This window comes from Oncorhynchus clarkii, chromosome 26 (genome assembly GCF_045791955.1).
Source record: "Oncorhynchus clarkii lewisi isolate Uvic-CL-2024 chromosome 26, UVic_Ocla_1.0, whole genome shotgun sequence".
Classification (NCBI taxonomy): Eukaryota; Metazoa; Chordata; class Actinopteri; order Salmoniformes; family Salmonidae; genus Oncorhynchus; species Oncorhynchus clarkii.
This window is the reverse complement of record NC_092172.1, coordinates 33,186,805-33,199,537: the sequence shown is the minus strand read 5'-3', so window position 1 is coordinate 33,199,537 and position 12,733 is coordinate 33,186,805. Positions and strand designations below refer to the sequence as shown.

Below are 12,733 nucleotides of genomic sequence, written 5' to 3'. Positions count from 1 at the left end.
GATTGGGTTGGGTATTGGGGTTAGGGTATGGGATTGGGTTTGGGGATTGGGGATAGGGTAAGGGATTGGGGTTGGGTATTGGGGTTAGGGTATGGGATTGGGTTTGGGGTTAGGGATTGGGGTTGGGTATTGGGGTTAGGGTAAGGGATTGGGGATTGGGGATTGGGGTTAGGGTAAGGGATTGGGGTTGGGGTTAGGGATTGGGGATAGGGTAAGGGATTGGGGTTGGGTATTGGGGTTGGGGTATGGGATTGGGGTTGGGGTTAGGGATTGGGGATAGGGTAAGGGATTGGGGTTGGGTATTGGGGTTAGGGTAAGGGATTGGGGTTGGGGTTGGGGTTAGGGATAGGGTAAGGGATTGGGGTTGGGTATTGGGGTTAGGGTAAGGGATTGGGGTTAGGGATTGGGGATAGGGTAAGGGATTGGGGTTGGGTATTGGGGTTAGGGTATGGGATTGGGTTTGGGGTTAGGGATTGGGGATAGGGTAAGGGATTGGGGTTGGGTATTGGGGTTAGGGTATGGGATTGGGTTTGGGGTTGGGGATTGGGGATAGGGTAAGGGATTGGGGTTGGGTATTGGGGTTAGGGTAAGGGATTGGGGTTGGGGTTAGGGATAGGGATTGGGGTTGGGTATTGGGGTTAGGGTAAGGGATTGGGGTTAGGGATTGGGGATAGGGTAAGGGATTGGTGTTGGGTATTGGGGTTAGGGTATGGGATTGGGTTTGGGGTTAGGGATTGGGGATAGGGTAAGGGATTGGGGTTGGGTATTGGGGTTAGGGTATGGGATTGGGTTTGGGGTTGGGGTAAGGGGTTGGGGGTTAGAGGAAGGTTTTAGCTCTTAAAGTCACTTGCCCATCGGTAAAATCTGGATCAGTTATATATGACGATCACTTACCCCAAAATGTATTTGGCTATTTACACGCACATGCCAGTGTGTTGGTATTGTGGCTTTGGGCATCCCAGTGCCTTAACGTTGAGTTTAGGGTTAGGCCATCATGAGCTTTTTATTTCTATTTTTATTTCACTAGGCAAGTCTGTATAAAATGGAATTCACCATTACTGTAATACATGGTATTCACCATATGACTGTATAATGTGTGTGTGTGTGTGTGTGTGTGTGTGTGTGTGTGTGTGTGTGTGTGTGTGTGTGTGTGTGTGTGTGTGTGTGTGTGTGTGTGTGTGTGTGTGTGTGTGAGCCAGTTTCAGTTTGAATCTGAGGTGCCCTTTAGCATGTCTGACTAGAGAATAAAGTGTTGAATAAAATCTTAGCCAGTGTATTAACGAGCAGGGGCCTCCAGGGCCTGATACAGTACCTGTGGAGGAACAGCTGCGGCCCCACACTCTTTCATCTAAAAGTGTCTCTTATTGAAGTTCCTCCACACAAACACACACACACATAGCACTTAGGACATTCAGCAACCAACATAATGGGGCTATTCTTATCTCCCAAGGACTCCCTGAGGGGTGAAGGAACTATTCCGGAACACTCTTCAGAACTACTGAAGGCCCTACACATCCCATCAGGGGTCAGTATAGAGTCAGTCTGTCTCTATGTGGATGTCTCTCTCTCTCTCTCTGTGTGTGTGTGTGTGTGTGTGTGTGTGTGTGTGTGTGTCTCTATGTGGATGTCTCTCTCTCTGTGTTCTGTGTGTGTGTGTGTCTCTATGTGGATGTCTCTGTGTGTGTGTGTCCCCCAATACATGTGTGTGTGTGTGTGTTCCCATGCGTGTGTGTGTGTCTCGATGTGGATGTCTCTGTGTGTGTGTGTGTGTGTGTGTGTCCCAATACATGTGTGTGTGTGTGTGTTCCCATGTGTGTGTGTGTGTGTGTGTGTGTTCCCATGCATGTGAGTGTCAAAGTGACTTCCCAAAGGGGACTGAATTGATGCAATTAGTCTTCTGTTACAGGTTGGAAAGAAGAGAGGTACATAACCGGAGGGAGAGATAGATAGAAGGAAATATCGATAGAGAGAGAGAGAGAGAGAGAGAGAGAGAGAGAGAGAGAGAGAGAGAGAGAGAGAGAGAGAGAGAGAGAGAGAGAGAGAGAGAGAGAGAGAGAGAGAGAGAGAGAGAGAGAGAGAGAGAGAGAGAGAGAGAGAGAGAGAGAGAGAGATAGATAGATAGATAGATAGATAGATAGATAGATAGATAGATAGATAGATAGATAGATAGATAGATAGATAGATAGATAGATAGAGAGATAGAGAGAGAGAGAGAGAGAGAGAGAGAGAGAGAGAGAGAGAGAGAGAGAGAGAGAGAGAGAGAGAGAGAGAGAGAGAGAGAGAGATAGAGAGATAGATAGATAGATAGATAGATAGATAGATAGATAGATAGATAGATAGATAGATAGATAGATAGATAGAGGGAGAGACAACACAAAGGAGAAACTGCATGAAGTGGTTTGGAAATTCACAGATTCATAAGGAACACACATTAATGTGTTATATAACTGTAGACATCACAGTCCCTGCAGAGAGATTAGAATAGTGTTCTGTACTTGGAGAGGAGGAAAGGAGAGGAGAAGAGATGAGGGGAGATGAGAGGAGAGGAGAGGAGAGGAGAGGAGAGGAGAGGAGAGGAGAGAGGAGGAGGGGAGAGGAGAAGAGAAGAGGGGAGAGGAGAAGTGACAAAGGTAGGATAGAGGAGAGGAGAGGAGAGGAGAGGAGAGGAGAGGAGAGGAGAGGAGAGGAGAGGAGAGGAGAGGAGAGGAACAGGAGAGGAGAGGAGATGAACAGGAGAGGAGAGGAGAGGAGTGGAGTGGAGAGGAGTGGAGTGGAGTGGAGTGGAGAGGAGAGGAGAGGAGAGGAGAGGAGAGGAGAGGAGAGGAGAGGAGAGGAGAGGAGAGGAGAGGAGAGCAGAGGAGATGAGAGGAGAGGAGTGGAGTGGAGAGGAGAGGAGAGGAGAGGAGAGGAGAGGAGAGGAGAGGAGAGGAGAGGAGAGGAGGAGGGAGGAGGGGAGAGGAGAAGAGGGGAGAGGAGAAGTGAGGAAGGTAGGATAGAGGAGAGGAGAGGAGAGGAGAGGAGAGGAGAGGAGAGGAGAAGAGATGAGGGGAGATGAGAAGAGAGGAGGAGAGGAGAGGAGAGGAGAGGAGAGGAGAGGAGAGGAGAGGAGAGGAGAGGAGAGGAGAGGAGAGGAGAGGAGAGGAGAGGAGAGGAGAGAGGAGGGGAGAGGAGAAGAGAAGAGGGGAGAGGAGAAGTGACAAAGGTAGGATAGAGGAGAGGAGAGGAGAGGAGAGGAGAGGAGAGGAGAGGAGAGGAGAGGAGAGGAGAGGAGAGGAACAGGAGAGGAGAGGAGATGAACAGGAGAGGAGAGGAGAGGAGTGGAGTGGAGAGGAGTGGAGTGGAGTGGAGTGGAGTGGAGAGGAGAGGAGAGGAGAGGAGAGGAGAGGAGAGGAGAGGAGAGGAGAGGAGAGGAGAGGAGAGCAGAGGAGATGAGAGGAGAGGAGTGGAGTGGAGAGGAGAGGAGAGGAGAGGAGAGGAGAGGAGAGGAGGAGGGAGGAGGGGAGAGGAGAAGAGGGGAGAGGAGAAGTGAGGAAGGTAGGATAGAGGAGAGGAGAGGAGAGGAGAGGAGAGGAGAGGAGAGGAGAGGAGAGGAGAGGAGAGGAGAGGAGAGGAGAGGAGAGGAGGAGGGAGGAGGGGAGAGGAGAAGTGAGGACGGTAGGATAGAGGAGAGGAGAGGAGAAGAGGGGAGAGGAGAGGAGAAGTGAGGAAGGTAGGATAGGGGAGAGGAGAGGAGAGGAGAGGAGAGAAGAGGTGAGGTGAGGGGAGGGGAGGGGAGTGGAGTGGAGTGGAGTGGAGTGGAGTGGAGTGGAGAGGAGAGGAGAGGAGAGGAGAGGAGAGGAGAGGAGAGGAGAGGAGAGGAGAGGAGAGGAGAGGAGAGGAATGTTTCTACTTAGCTCAACTCCAAGTTACTGCGCTGATTAAAAAAACACTTTTGGATCGGAAGGAAAACACCCCACCCCACCCTTCCCTCCATCTCTCCCTTCATCTTTCCATCCCTCCTTCCATTCTTTACCTGGTCTATTTACTCCTTTGATCAATCTAAATGTCCTGTATAAGATTCTCCTGAGAAAACTCTTCCTTATTCTCTATACTATAGACAGCTACTTTTGACCAGGCCTCATAGGGTTCTAATTAAAAGTAGTGCACTGTGCAAGGAATAGGGTACCATTGATGACGCACACAGCCTTTGAGCCGCAAGAGAAAATCAAGCCTAGGTTTCTCTGCCAGATCCAAATCAACACGATGAGACAGAGAGGAACTAGAGGGCTTTGATTCAGTGATTCAGCCCAAAAGAGAGAGTATCCCAAATGGAACCCTATTCCCTTTATAGTGCACTACATTTAAGAAGTGCCCTATATGGGGATTAGTGAGCCATTTAGGACACTGGCAGGGAGCATCAAGGACAAGCTATTACAAATGATTACCATTCCAAATGCAGGGGCGTGTTGTTGTGACTCCGGGTGTTGGAAGGGTGTGACAGAGAAGTGGGGACATTTGGGAATTTTGGGCTAGAAAAATCAGCGGTGTACACCTACGCACACTAATACGCACACGCACACACACACACACACACACACACACACACACAGGGTGTCCAACAAAGCCCTGACTTTTTCCAGAAGGGTGTAACGTGGCAGAAAATCTATGCATTGCTTTCTTTTGTTACACACACCATGTTTTACTCCATTCGAGCACCATAATAAAAGGTATGTGTGAGTTTGTGTGTGTGTGTGTATGTGCGTCTTACTGGGAATGTACCATGTCGCTGCCCCACCCGAACCCAGACGACAGCACGGGGTCCTCTGGGTTGGAGGGGTTACCACGGTTACCACAGGGGTGCCCTTGTGCATGCCCGAGGGGAAAAAGGAAAGGACCACTTTGTATTCATCCTCCTGTTTCAGTCCATCAAAGCTGAATGAAAGGATGAAGCGTCCTCAGAGAGGAGTGGCTGGTGCCATGACCCAAGGTCAAGAGAGAGAGAGGGGGAGGAGAAAAGGAGGAGAGGAGAGAATGAAGGCAGAAGGTTTCAACTTGATAAATGGGACTGTGTTTTTTGGTGCTCTGCTCAAAGCCAGAGGAGAGGTTGGAATAATCAGTGAAATAGGCTCTCCTTTTTCCTGTGGCCTTGCCAGTGCACACGCTCCCAACCTCCCAGCAACACTTTCCTCAGGGAATGTAATGTTTCCTTTCGAAAGTTCTGTCTTGACTGTAGTTTGGTTAAGTTTTCAAAAATCTTGGAATAAGTCAATTCCTTTACAACTTCGGACGAAATAAAGTATTGAATCTCAAATCATCTTTACCGAGGGCAAAGTCAGTTCTTTATTCCTGAAGCATCTTATAGACATCTATAATTTAACGGCTACAACTCTAGAATAAATGGACCTCCCACTAGAAATGGTACATGGTCAATGCCTACGTAACCAGAAGTTTGATCGAGTCATAAATGTTTGAAATGCTTAGGCATGCACCAAGGTAACTAACTCTCTTCACTGCAAAAGTTGGTTCCATCCTCTACTCTCAGACCAATAGAAATCCTGGGAGGGAGGGAGGGAGATAGGGAGGGAGGAAGAGAGAGAGAGGGAGATACAACACAAAGAAAGACCTTGTGTTTTTCACTGCGTGCAGCGTAGGTCAAATACACTCCTCTATTTTCTCTGTTTCCTCTTGCTGCTCTCTCCCTCTCCTCTCCCTGTCTTCTCTCTCCCCTCTCCTCTCCCTGTCTTCTCTCTCTCCCTCTCCTCTCCCTGTCTTCTCTCTCTCCTCCCTGTCGTCTCTCTCTCCCTCTCCTCTCCCTGTCGTCTCTCTCTCCCTCTCCTCTCCCTGTCTTCTCTCTCTCCCTCTCCTCTCCCTGTCTTCTCTCTCTCCCTCTCCTCTCCCTGTCTTCTCTCTCTCTCTCTCCTCTCCCTGTCTTCTCTCTCTCTCTCTCTCTCCCTCTCCCTGTCTTCTCTCTCTCTCCCTGTCTTCTCTCTCTCCCCTCTCCTCTCCCTGTCTTCTCTCTCTCCCTCTCCTCTCCCTGTCTTCTCTCTCTCTCTCCCCTCTCCCTGTCTTCTCTCTCTCTCCCTCTCTTCTCCCTGTCTTCTCTCTCTCCCTCTCCTCTCCCTGTATCCTCTCTCTCTCTCCTCTCCCTGTCTTCTCTCTCTCCCTCTCCTCTCCCTGTCTTCTCTCTCTCCCTCCCTCCTCTCCGTGTCTCTCTCTCTCTCCCTCCCTCCTCCCCCTGTCTTCTCTCTCTCTCTCCCTCGCCGTCTTCCCTCACTTCCTCTCTCTCTCCATCTCTTCTCTCTCTCATATTTTTCTCTCACCCCTTCTCTGTTCTCTTTTGTCCCCCTTCTCCTATCCCTCTATCTCCTCATCTTCTCCTTTCAGACAGACTTATTCAAAGGGGTCATTACATGTTATAATATAGAAAGCACTAATTAAGAGTTGCAGTAGTGGATCAGCTAATGAGTCTAGAGGGAACCAACAAGCTGTTATTAGTTTGCTACCTCTCTCCTTCTCTCTTTCATTAACTCTCTCTCTAACTCTCTCAAAGTTTCTCCTCTCCCCAACGCCTACAGTTACTACCTTCCCTCCCTCCTTACTCCATCCCTCGTTCCCCTCCTGTTTTTATGGAGAGATAAAAAAAACATTCACACCATCTCTCTACTGCTTCTGACTCAACTGAATGAAAGCGTGCCACTGACCATCACACACATACTGATCATCACACACATACTGACCATCACACACATTCTGATCATCACACACATACTGATCATCACACACATACAGACCATCACACACATACTGACCATCACACACATACTGACCATCACACACATACTGATCATCACACACATACTGATCATCACTCACATACTGATCATCACACACATACTGACCATCACACACATACTGACCATCACACACATACTGACCATCACACACATACTGACCATCACACACATACTGACCATCACACACATACTGATCATCACACACATACTGACCATCACACACATACTGACCATCACACACATACTGACCATCACACACATACTGATCATCACACACATACTGACCATCACACACATACTGACCATCACACACACATACTGACCATCACACACATACTGACCATCACACACACATACTGACCATCACACACACATACTGATCATCACACACATACTTTTTATTAATTTTTTATTTTACCTTTATTTAACCAGGTAGGCTAGTTGAGAACACCTTTATTTAACCAGGTAGGCTAGTTGAGAACAAGTTCTCATTTGCAACTGCGACCTGCATAGATAAAGCATAGCAGTGTGAACAGACAACAACACAGAGTTACACATGGAGTAAACAATACACAAGTCAATAACACAGTAGAAAAAAAAAATAGAAAAAAAAGAGAGTCTATATACATTGTGTGCAAAAGGCATGAGGAGGTAGGTGAATAATTACAATTTTGCAGATTAACACTGGAGTGATAAATGATCAGATGGTCATGTACAGGTAGAGATATTGGTGTGCAAAAGAGCAGAAAAGTAAATAAATATAAACAGTATGGGGAAGAGGTAGGTAAAATTGGGTGGGCTATTTACCGATAGACTATGTACAGCTGCAGCAATCGGTTAGCTGCTCAGATAGCAGATGTTTGAAGTTGGTGAGGGAGATAAAAGTCTCAAACTTCAGCGATTTTTGCAATTCGTTCCAGTCACAGGCAGCAGAGAACTGGAACGAAGGCGGCCAAATGAGGTGTTGGCTTTAGGGATGATCAGTGAGATACACCTGCTGGAGCGCGTGCTACGGGTGGGTGTTGCCATCGTGACCAGTGAACTGAGATAAGGCGGAGCTTTAACTAGCATGGACTTGTAGATGACCTGGAGCCAGTGGGTCTGGCGACGAATATGTAGCGAGGGCCAGCCGACTAGAGCATACAGGTCGCAGTGGTGGGTGGTATAAGGTGCTTTAGTAACAAAACGGATGGCACTGTGATAAACTGCATCCAGTTTGCTGAGTAGAGTGTTGGAAGCTATTTTGTAGATGACATCGCCGAAGTCGAGGATCGGTAGGATAGTCAGTTTTACTAGGGTAAGTTTACAGAATGTATACAGTATACAGAATGGTGTCGTCTGCGTAGAGGTGGATCAGGGAATCGCCCGCAGCAAGAGCAACATCATTGATATATACAGAGAAAAGAGTCGGCCCGAAAATTGAACCCTGTGGCACCCCCATAGAGACTGCCAGAGGACCGGACAGCATGCCCTCCGATTTGACACACTGAACTCTGTCTGCAAAGTAGTTGGTGAACCAGGCAAGGCAGTCATCAGAAAAACCGAGGCTACTGAGTCTGCCGATAAGAATATGGTGATTGACAGAGTCGAAAGCCTTGGCAAGGTCGATGAAGACGGTTGCACAGTACTGTCTTTTATCGATGGCGGTTATGATATCGTTTAGTACCTTGAGCGTGGCTGAGGTACACCCGTGACCGGCTCGGAAACCAGATTGCACAGCGGAGAAGATACGGTGGGATTCGAGATGGTCAGTGATCTGTTTGTTGACTTGGCTTTCGAAGACCTTAGATAGACAGGGCAGGATGGATATAGGTCTGTAACAGTTTGGGTCCAGGGTGTCTCCCCCTTTGAAGAGGGGGATGACTGCGGCAGCTTTCCAATCCTTGGGGATCTCAGACGATATGAAAGAGAGGTAGAACAGGCTGGTAATAGGGGTTGCGACAATGGCGGCGGATAGTTTCAGAAATAGAGGGTCCAGATTGTCAAGCCCAGCTGATTTGTACTGACCATCACACACATACTGATCATCACTCACATACTGACCATCACACACATACTGATCATCACTCACATACTGACCATCACACACATACTGATCATCACACACATACTGATCATCACACACATACTGATCATCACTCACATACTGCCCATCACACACATGCTGATCATCACACACATACTGATCATCACTCACATACTGACCATCACTCACATACTGATCATCACACACATACTGATCATCACACACATACTGAACATCACTCACATACTGACCATCACTCACATACTGACCATCACTCACATACTGACCATCACTCACATACTGATCATCACTCACATACTGACCATCACACACATACTGATCATCACACACATACTGATCATCACACACATACTGACCATCACTCACATACTGACCATCACACACATACTGATCATCACTCACATTCTGACCATCACACACATACTGACCATCACACACATACTGATCATCACACACATACTGATCATCACTCACATACTGATCATCACTCACATACTGATCATCACTACTGATCAGTACCTTCGGAAAATATTCAGACCCCTTGACTTTTTCCACATTTTGTTAGGTTGCACATTATTCTAAAATGTATTGAATAGTTTTTTCCCTCATCAATCTACACCCAATACCCCATAGTGACAAAGCAAAAACAGGTTTAGAAATGTTCTATAATTTATAAAAAGTTGAAGCACCTTTGGCAGCGATTACAGCCTTGAGTTTTCTTTGGTATGACGCTACAAGCTTGGCACACCTTTATTTGGGGTGTGTCTCCCATTGTTCTCTGCAGATCCTCTCAAGCTCTGTCAGGTTGGATGGGGAGCGTTGCTGCACAGCTAGTTTCAGGTCTCTCCAGAGATGTTCGATCGGGTTCAAGTCCGGGCTCTGGCTGGGCCAGTCAAGGACATTCAGAGACTTGTCTGTGTGCTTAGGGTTCGTTGTCCTGTTGGAAGTTTAATCTTCACCACAGTCTGAGGTCTGGACCAGGTTTTCATCAAGGATCTCTCTGTACTTTGCTCCGTTCATCTTTGCCTCGATCCTGACAAATCTCCCAGTCCCTGCCGCTGAAAAACATCCCCACAGCATCATGCTGGTTGTGATGATGCCATGTTTCCTCCAGACGTGACACTTGGCATTCAGGCCAAAGAGTCTAATCTTGGCTTCATCAGAACAGAGAATCTTGTTTCTCATGGTCTGAGAGTCAATAGTGCCTTTTGGCAAACTTCAAGCGGGCTGTCATGTGCCTTTTACTGAGGATTGGCTTCCATCTAGGCTCTCTACCATAAAGGCCTGATTGGTGGAGTGCTGCAGAGAGGGTTGTCCTTAGGAAGGCTCTCCTATCTCCACAGAGGAACTCTGGAGCTCTGTCAGTGTGACCATCGGGTTCTTGGTCACCTCCCTGACCAAGGCCCTTCTCCCGATTGCTCAGTTTGGCCGGGCGGTCAGCTCTAGGAAGAATCTTGGTGATTCCAAACTTCTTCCATTTAAGAACGGAGGTCACTGTGTTGTTGGGGACCTTCAATGCTGGTACCCTTCCTCAGATCTGTGCCTCGACACAATCCTGTCTCGGAGCTCTACGGACAATTCCTTCCACCTCATGGCTTAGTTTTTGCTCTGACATGCACTGTCAACTGTGGGACCTTATATAGACAGGTGTGTGCCTTTCTAAATCAAGTTGTAGAAACATCTCTAGGATGATCAATGGAAACAGGATGCACCTGAACTCAATTTCGAGTCTCATAGCAAAGGGTCTGAATACTTATGTAAATGTATTTGTTTTCTTATTCTAATTATTTTGTTACATTTTCTACAAACCTGCTGTTGTTTTGTCATTATGGGGTTTAGTGTTAAGATTGCTGAGGATATTTTTGTATTTAATCTATTTTAGAATAAGGCTGTAGCGTAACAAAATGTGGAAAAAGTCAAGGGGTCTAAATGCTTTCCGAAGGCACCGTACTGTACATCGCAGACACACACGCACGTACGTAAGCACGCAAACACACAGAATGTCAGATAGTGTGCATACTGAACTTCAACCTTTTCTCATTTGATTTAGGCTTACAACTTTCACATGAGGCTTTTGGTGTTCCAGCGTGTTACATTGCTGCTCATGTTAGATATCTTTGTAAGCTCCTCTGACAGGTAATTTATGATTCTATTGTCCCTAGAATGAGGCAACGAGGCGGGGTAGCTCTGGATCTGTGCAGTGTGTCAAGAGTTTTAAAAAGCCCCATATTTTTAGGGATCTCGGTAGAGCCGTAAAGTTTCACAAGAAAGACTGTCATTTGGCTTCGGACTGTGATGTTACCCTCATCCGATTCTCTCTCTCTCTCTCTCTCTCCTCTTTTTCAGAGGACTGGATCCAGAGGAATTACTTACACACACACACACACACACACACAGAGACACACACATGACCGCCCGTTTGCTAACACAAGCCCCTCCCATGCCTCTCTATTTGCTTGTAGGGAAAGCACACTCAGACAGAATGTACACCAAGGCTGTGTCTGAAAATGAATGGCACCCTATGCCCTATGTAGTGGATACTTTTGACTAGGGCCCATAGCGCTCTGCTCAAAAGTGGTGCACTATGGGCCCTAGTCAAAAGTAGTGCACTATGCAGGGAAATGGGTGCCATTTGGGATGAGTCCATGGCCTTTACTTACATGCCTCTTTGTTTTACTGCCCAGCGGTTTACTGTGCTTGTCTAACCTCCTAAAGCCACTAAACCCACAGCGGCTGATATTTCTGTGTGTTAGCTAATCTCAGCCACTCCTGTTGACTGTAACAGGCTGCAGTACAAAGAGCTAGGAGATAGAGGTGGTCGTGCTGAGAAGGTCAGATACACTACTCATCTGAGCTGAACATTTAAAGGGGCGGTCAGGTTGTTGACCCTTACTGGTTATGGTTCTTGTAATTACAGGCCAAATACACGTGGCTATAAAGTTACACACTGACATTGGTTAAATATCTTTGCTGTGACTGAGCAAAATTTACAAAAACAAGTTTCTGGCCAACCCTGTCTTTAGCCAGACCCACTGTACTGGCCAACTATTTGGGAAAGAGTTTAGTAACACAGGTCAGAGTGAATTGAGGTTTATCTGAGACACACTTGTTGTTCAGCACAGTCCTGCCTTCTTTTAACCTTGTCCTAACCCTCAACTAACCTTCCCCTAACCTTTCCCTCCCCCAATACAGCAGTACTGAATCTTAAAGCAGATCCTCCCTCTTTAACTTCAACCTTCCAACAACCTTCCCTCCCCTCATACCAACAGTCATTTTGTGAGGACAACCCAACTAACCCCCGTGTCGTTAACCCTTCACAACCTTCCCCTCCCCTCATACCAACAGTCATTTTGTGAGGACAACCCAACTAACCCGTGTCGTTAACCCTTCACAACCTTCCCCTAACCTTCCCCTCCCCTCATACCAACAGTCATTTTGTGAGGACAACCCAACTAACCCCCGGGTCGTTAACCCTTCACAACCTTCCCCTCCCCTCATACCAACAGTCATTTTGTGAGGACAACCCAACTAACCCCCGTGTCGTTAACACTTCACAACCTTCCCCAACCTTCCCCTCCCCTCAACCCAACAGTCATTTTGTGAGGACAACCCAACTAACCCCGTGTCGTTAACCCTTCACAACCTTCCCCTCCCTCTCCCTCCTGAGAGAGTGTGCACGTGTGGCTCCTAAGTGGTCACTGTGTTAGATCTACAACCTATGAGAGAATGTAAAGACCCTGTACACTAACACTACAGCTGTTAAACCTTCAGCAGTTGTTAAGCTGAGCCCAGGTCAGTTTTAGTAGTATAATTTAATACTGTATTTACGTAACGTCGACCACTGCTCTTATCCGGGAACAGATAACATCAGCACCATGAACTTCTACGTTTCATAAAACATTGACTCTTAAAA

At 47.3% G+C, this 12,733-nt stretch overlaps 1 protein-coding gene across 1 annotated transcript in view; it reads right to left on the bottom strand.

The window, feature by feature from the left end:
- The window catches only part of LOC139384605 (ADAMTS-like 3), a 314,459-nt gene that overhangs the window by 191,955 nt on the left and 109,771 nt on the right, over positions 1 to 12,733 (bottom strand). The gene's annotated exons all lie outside the window — the stretch shown is intronic.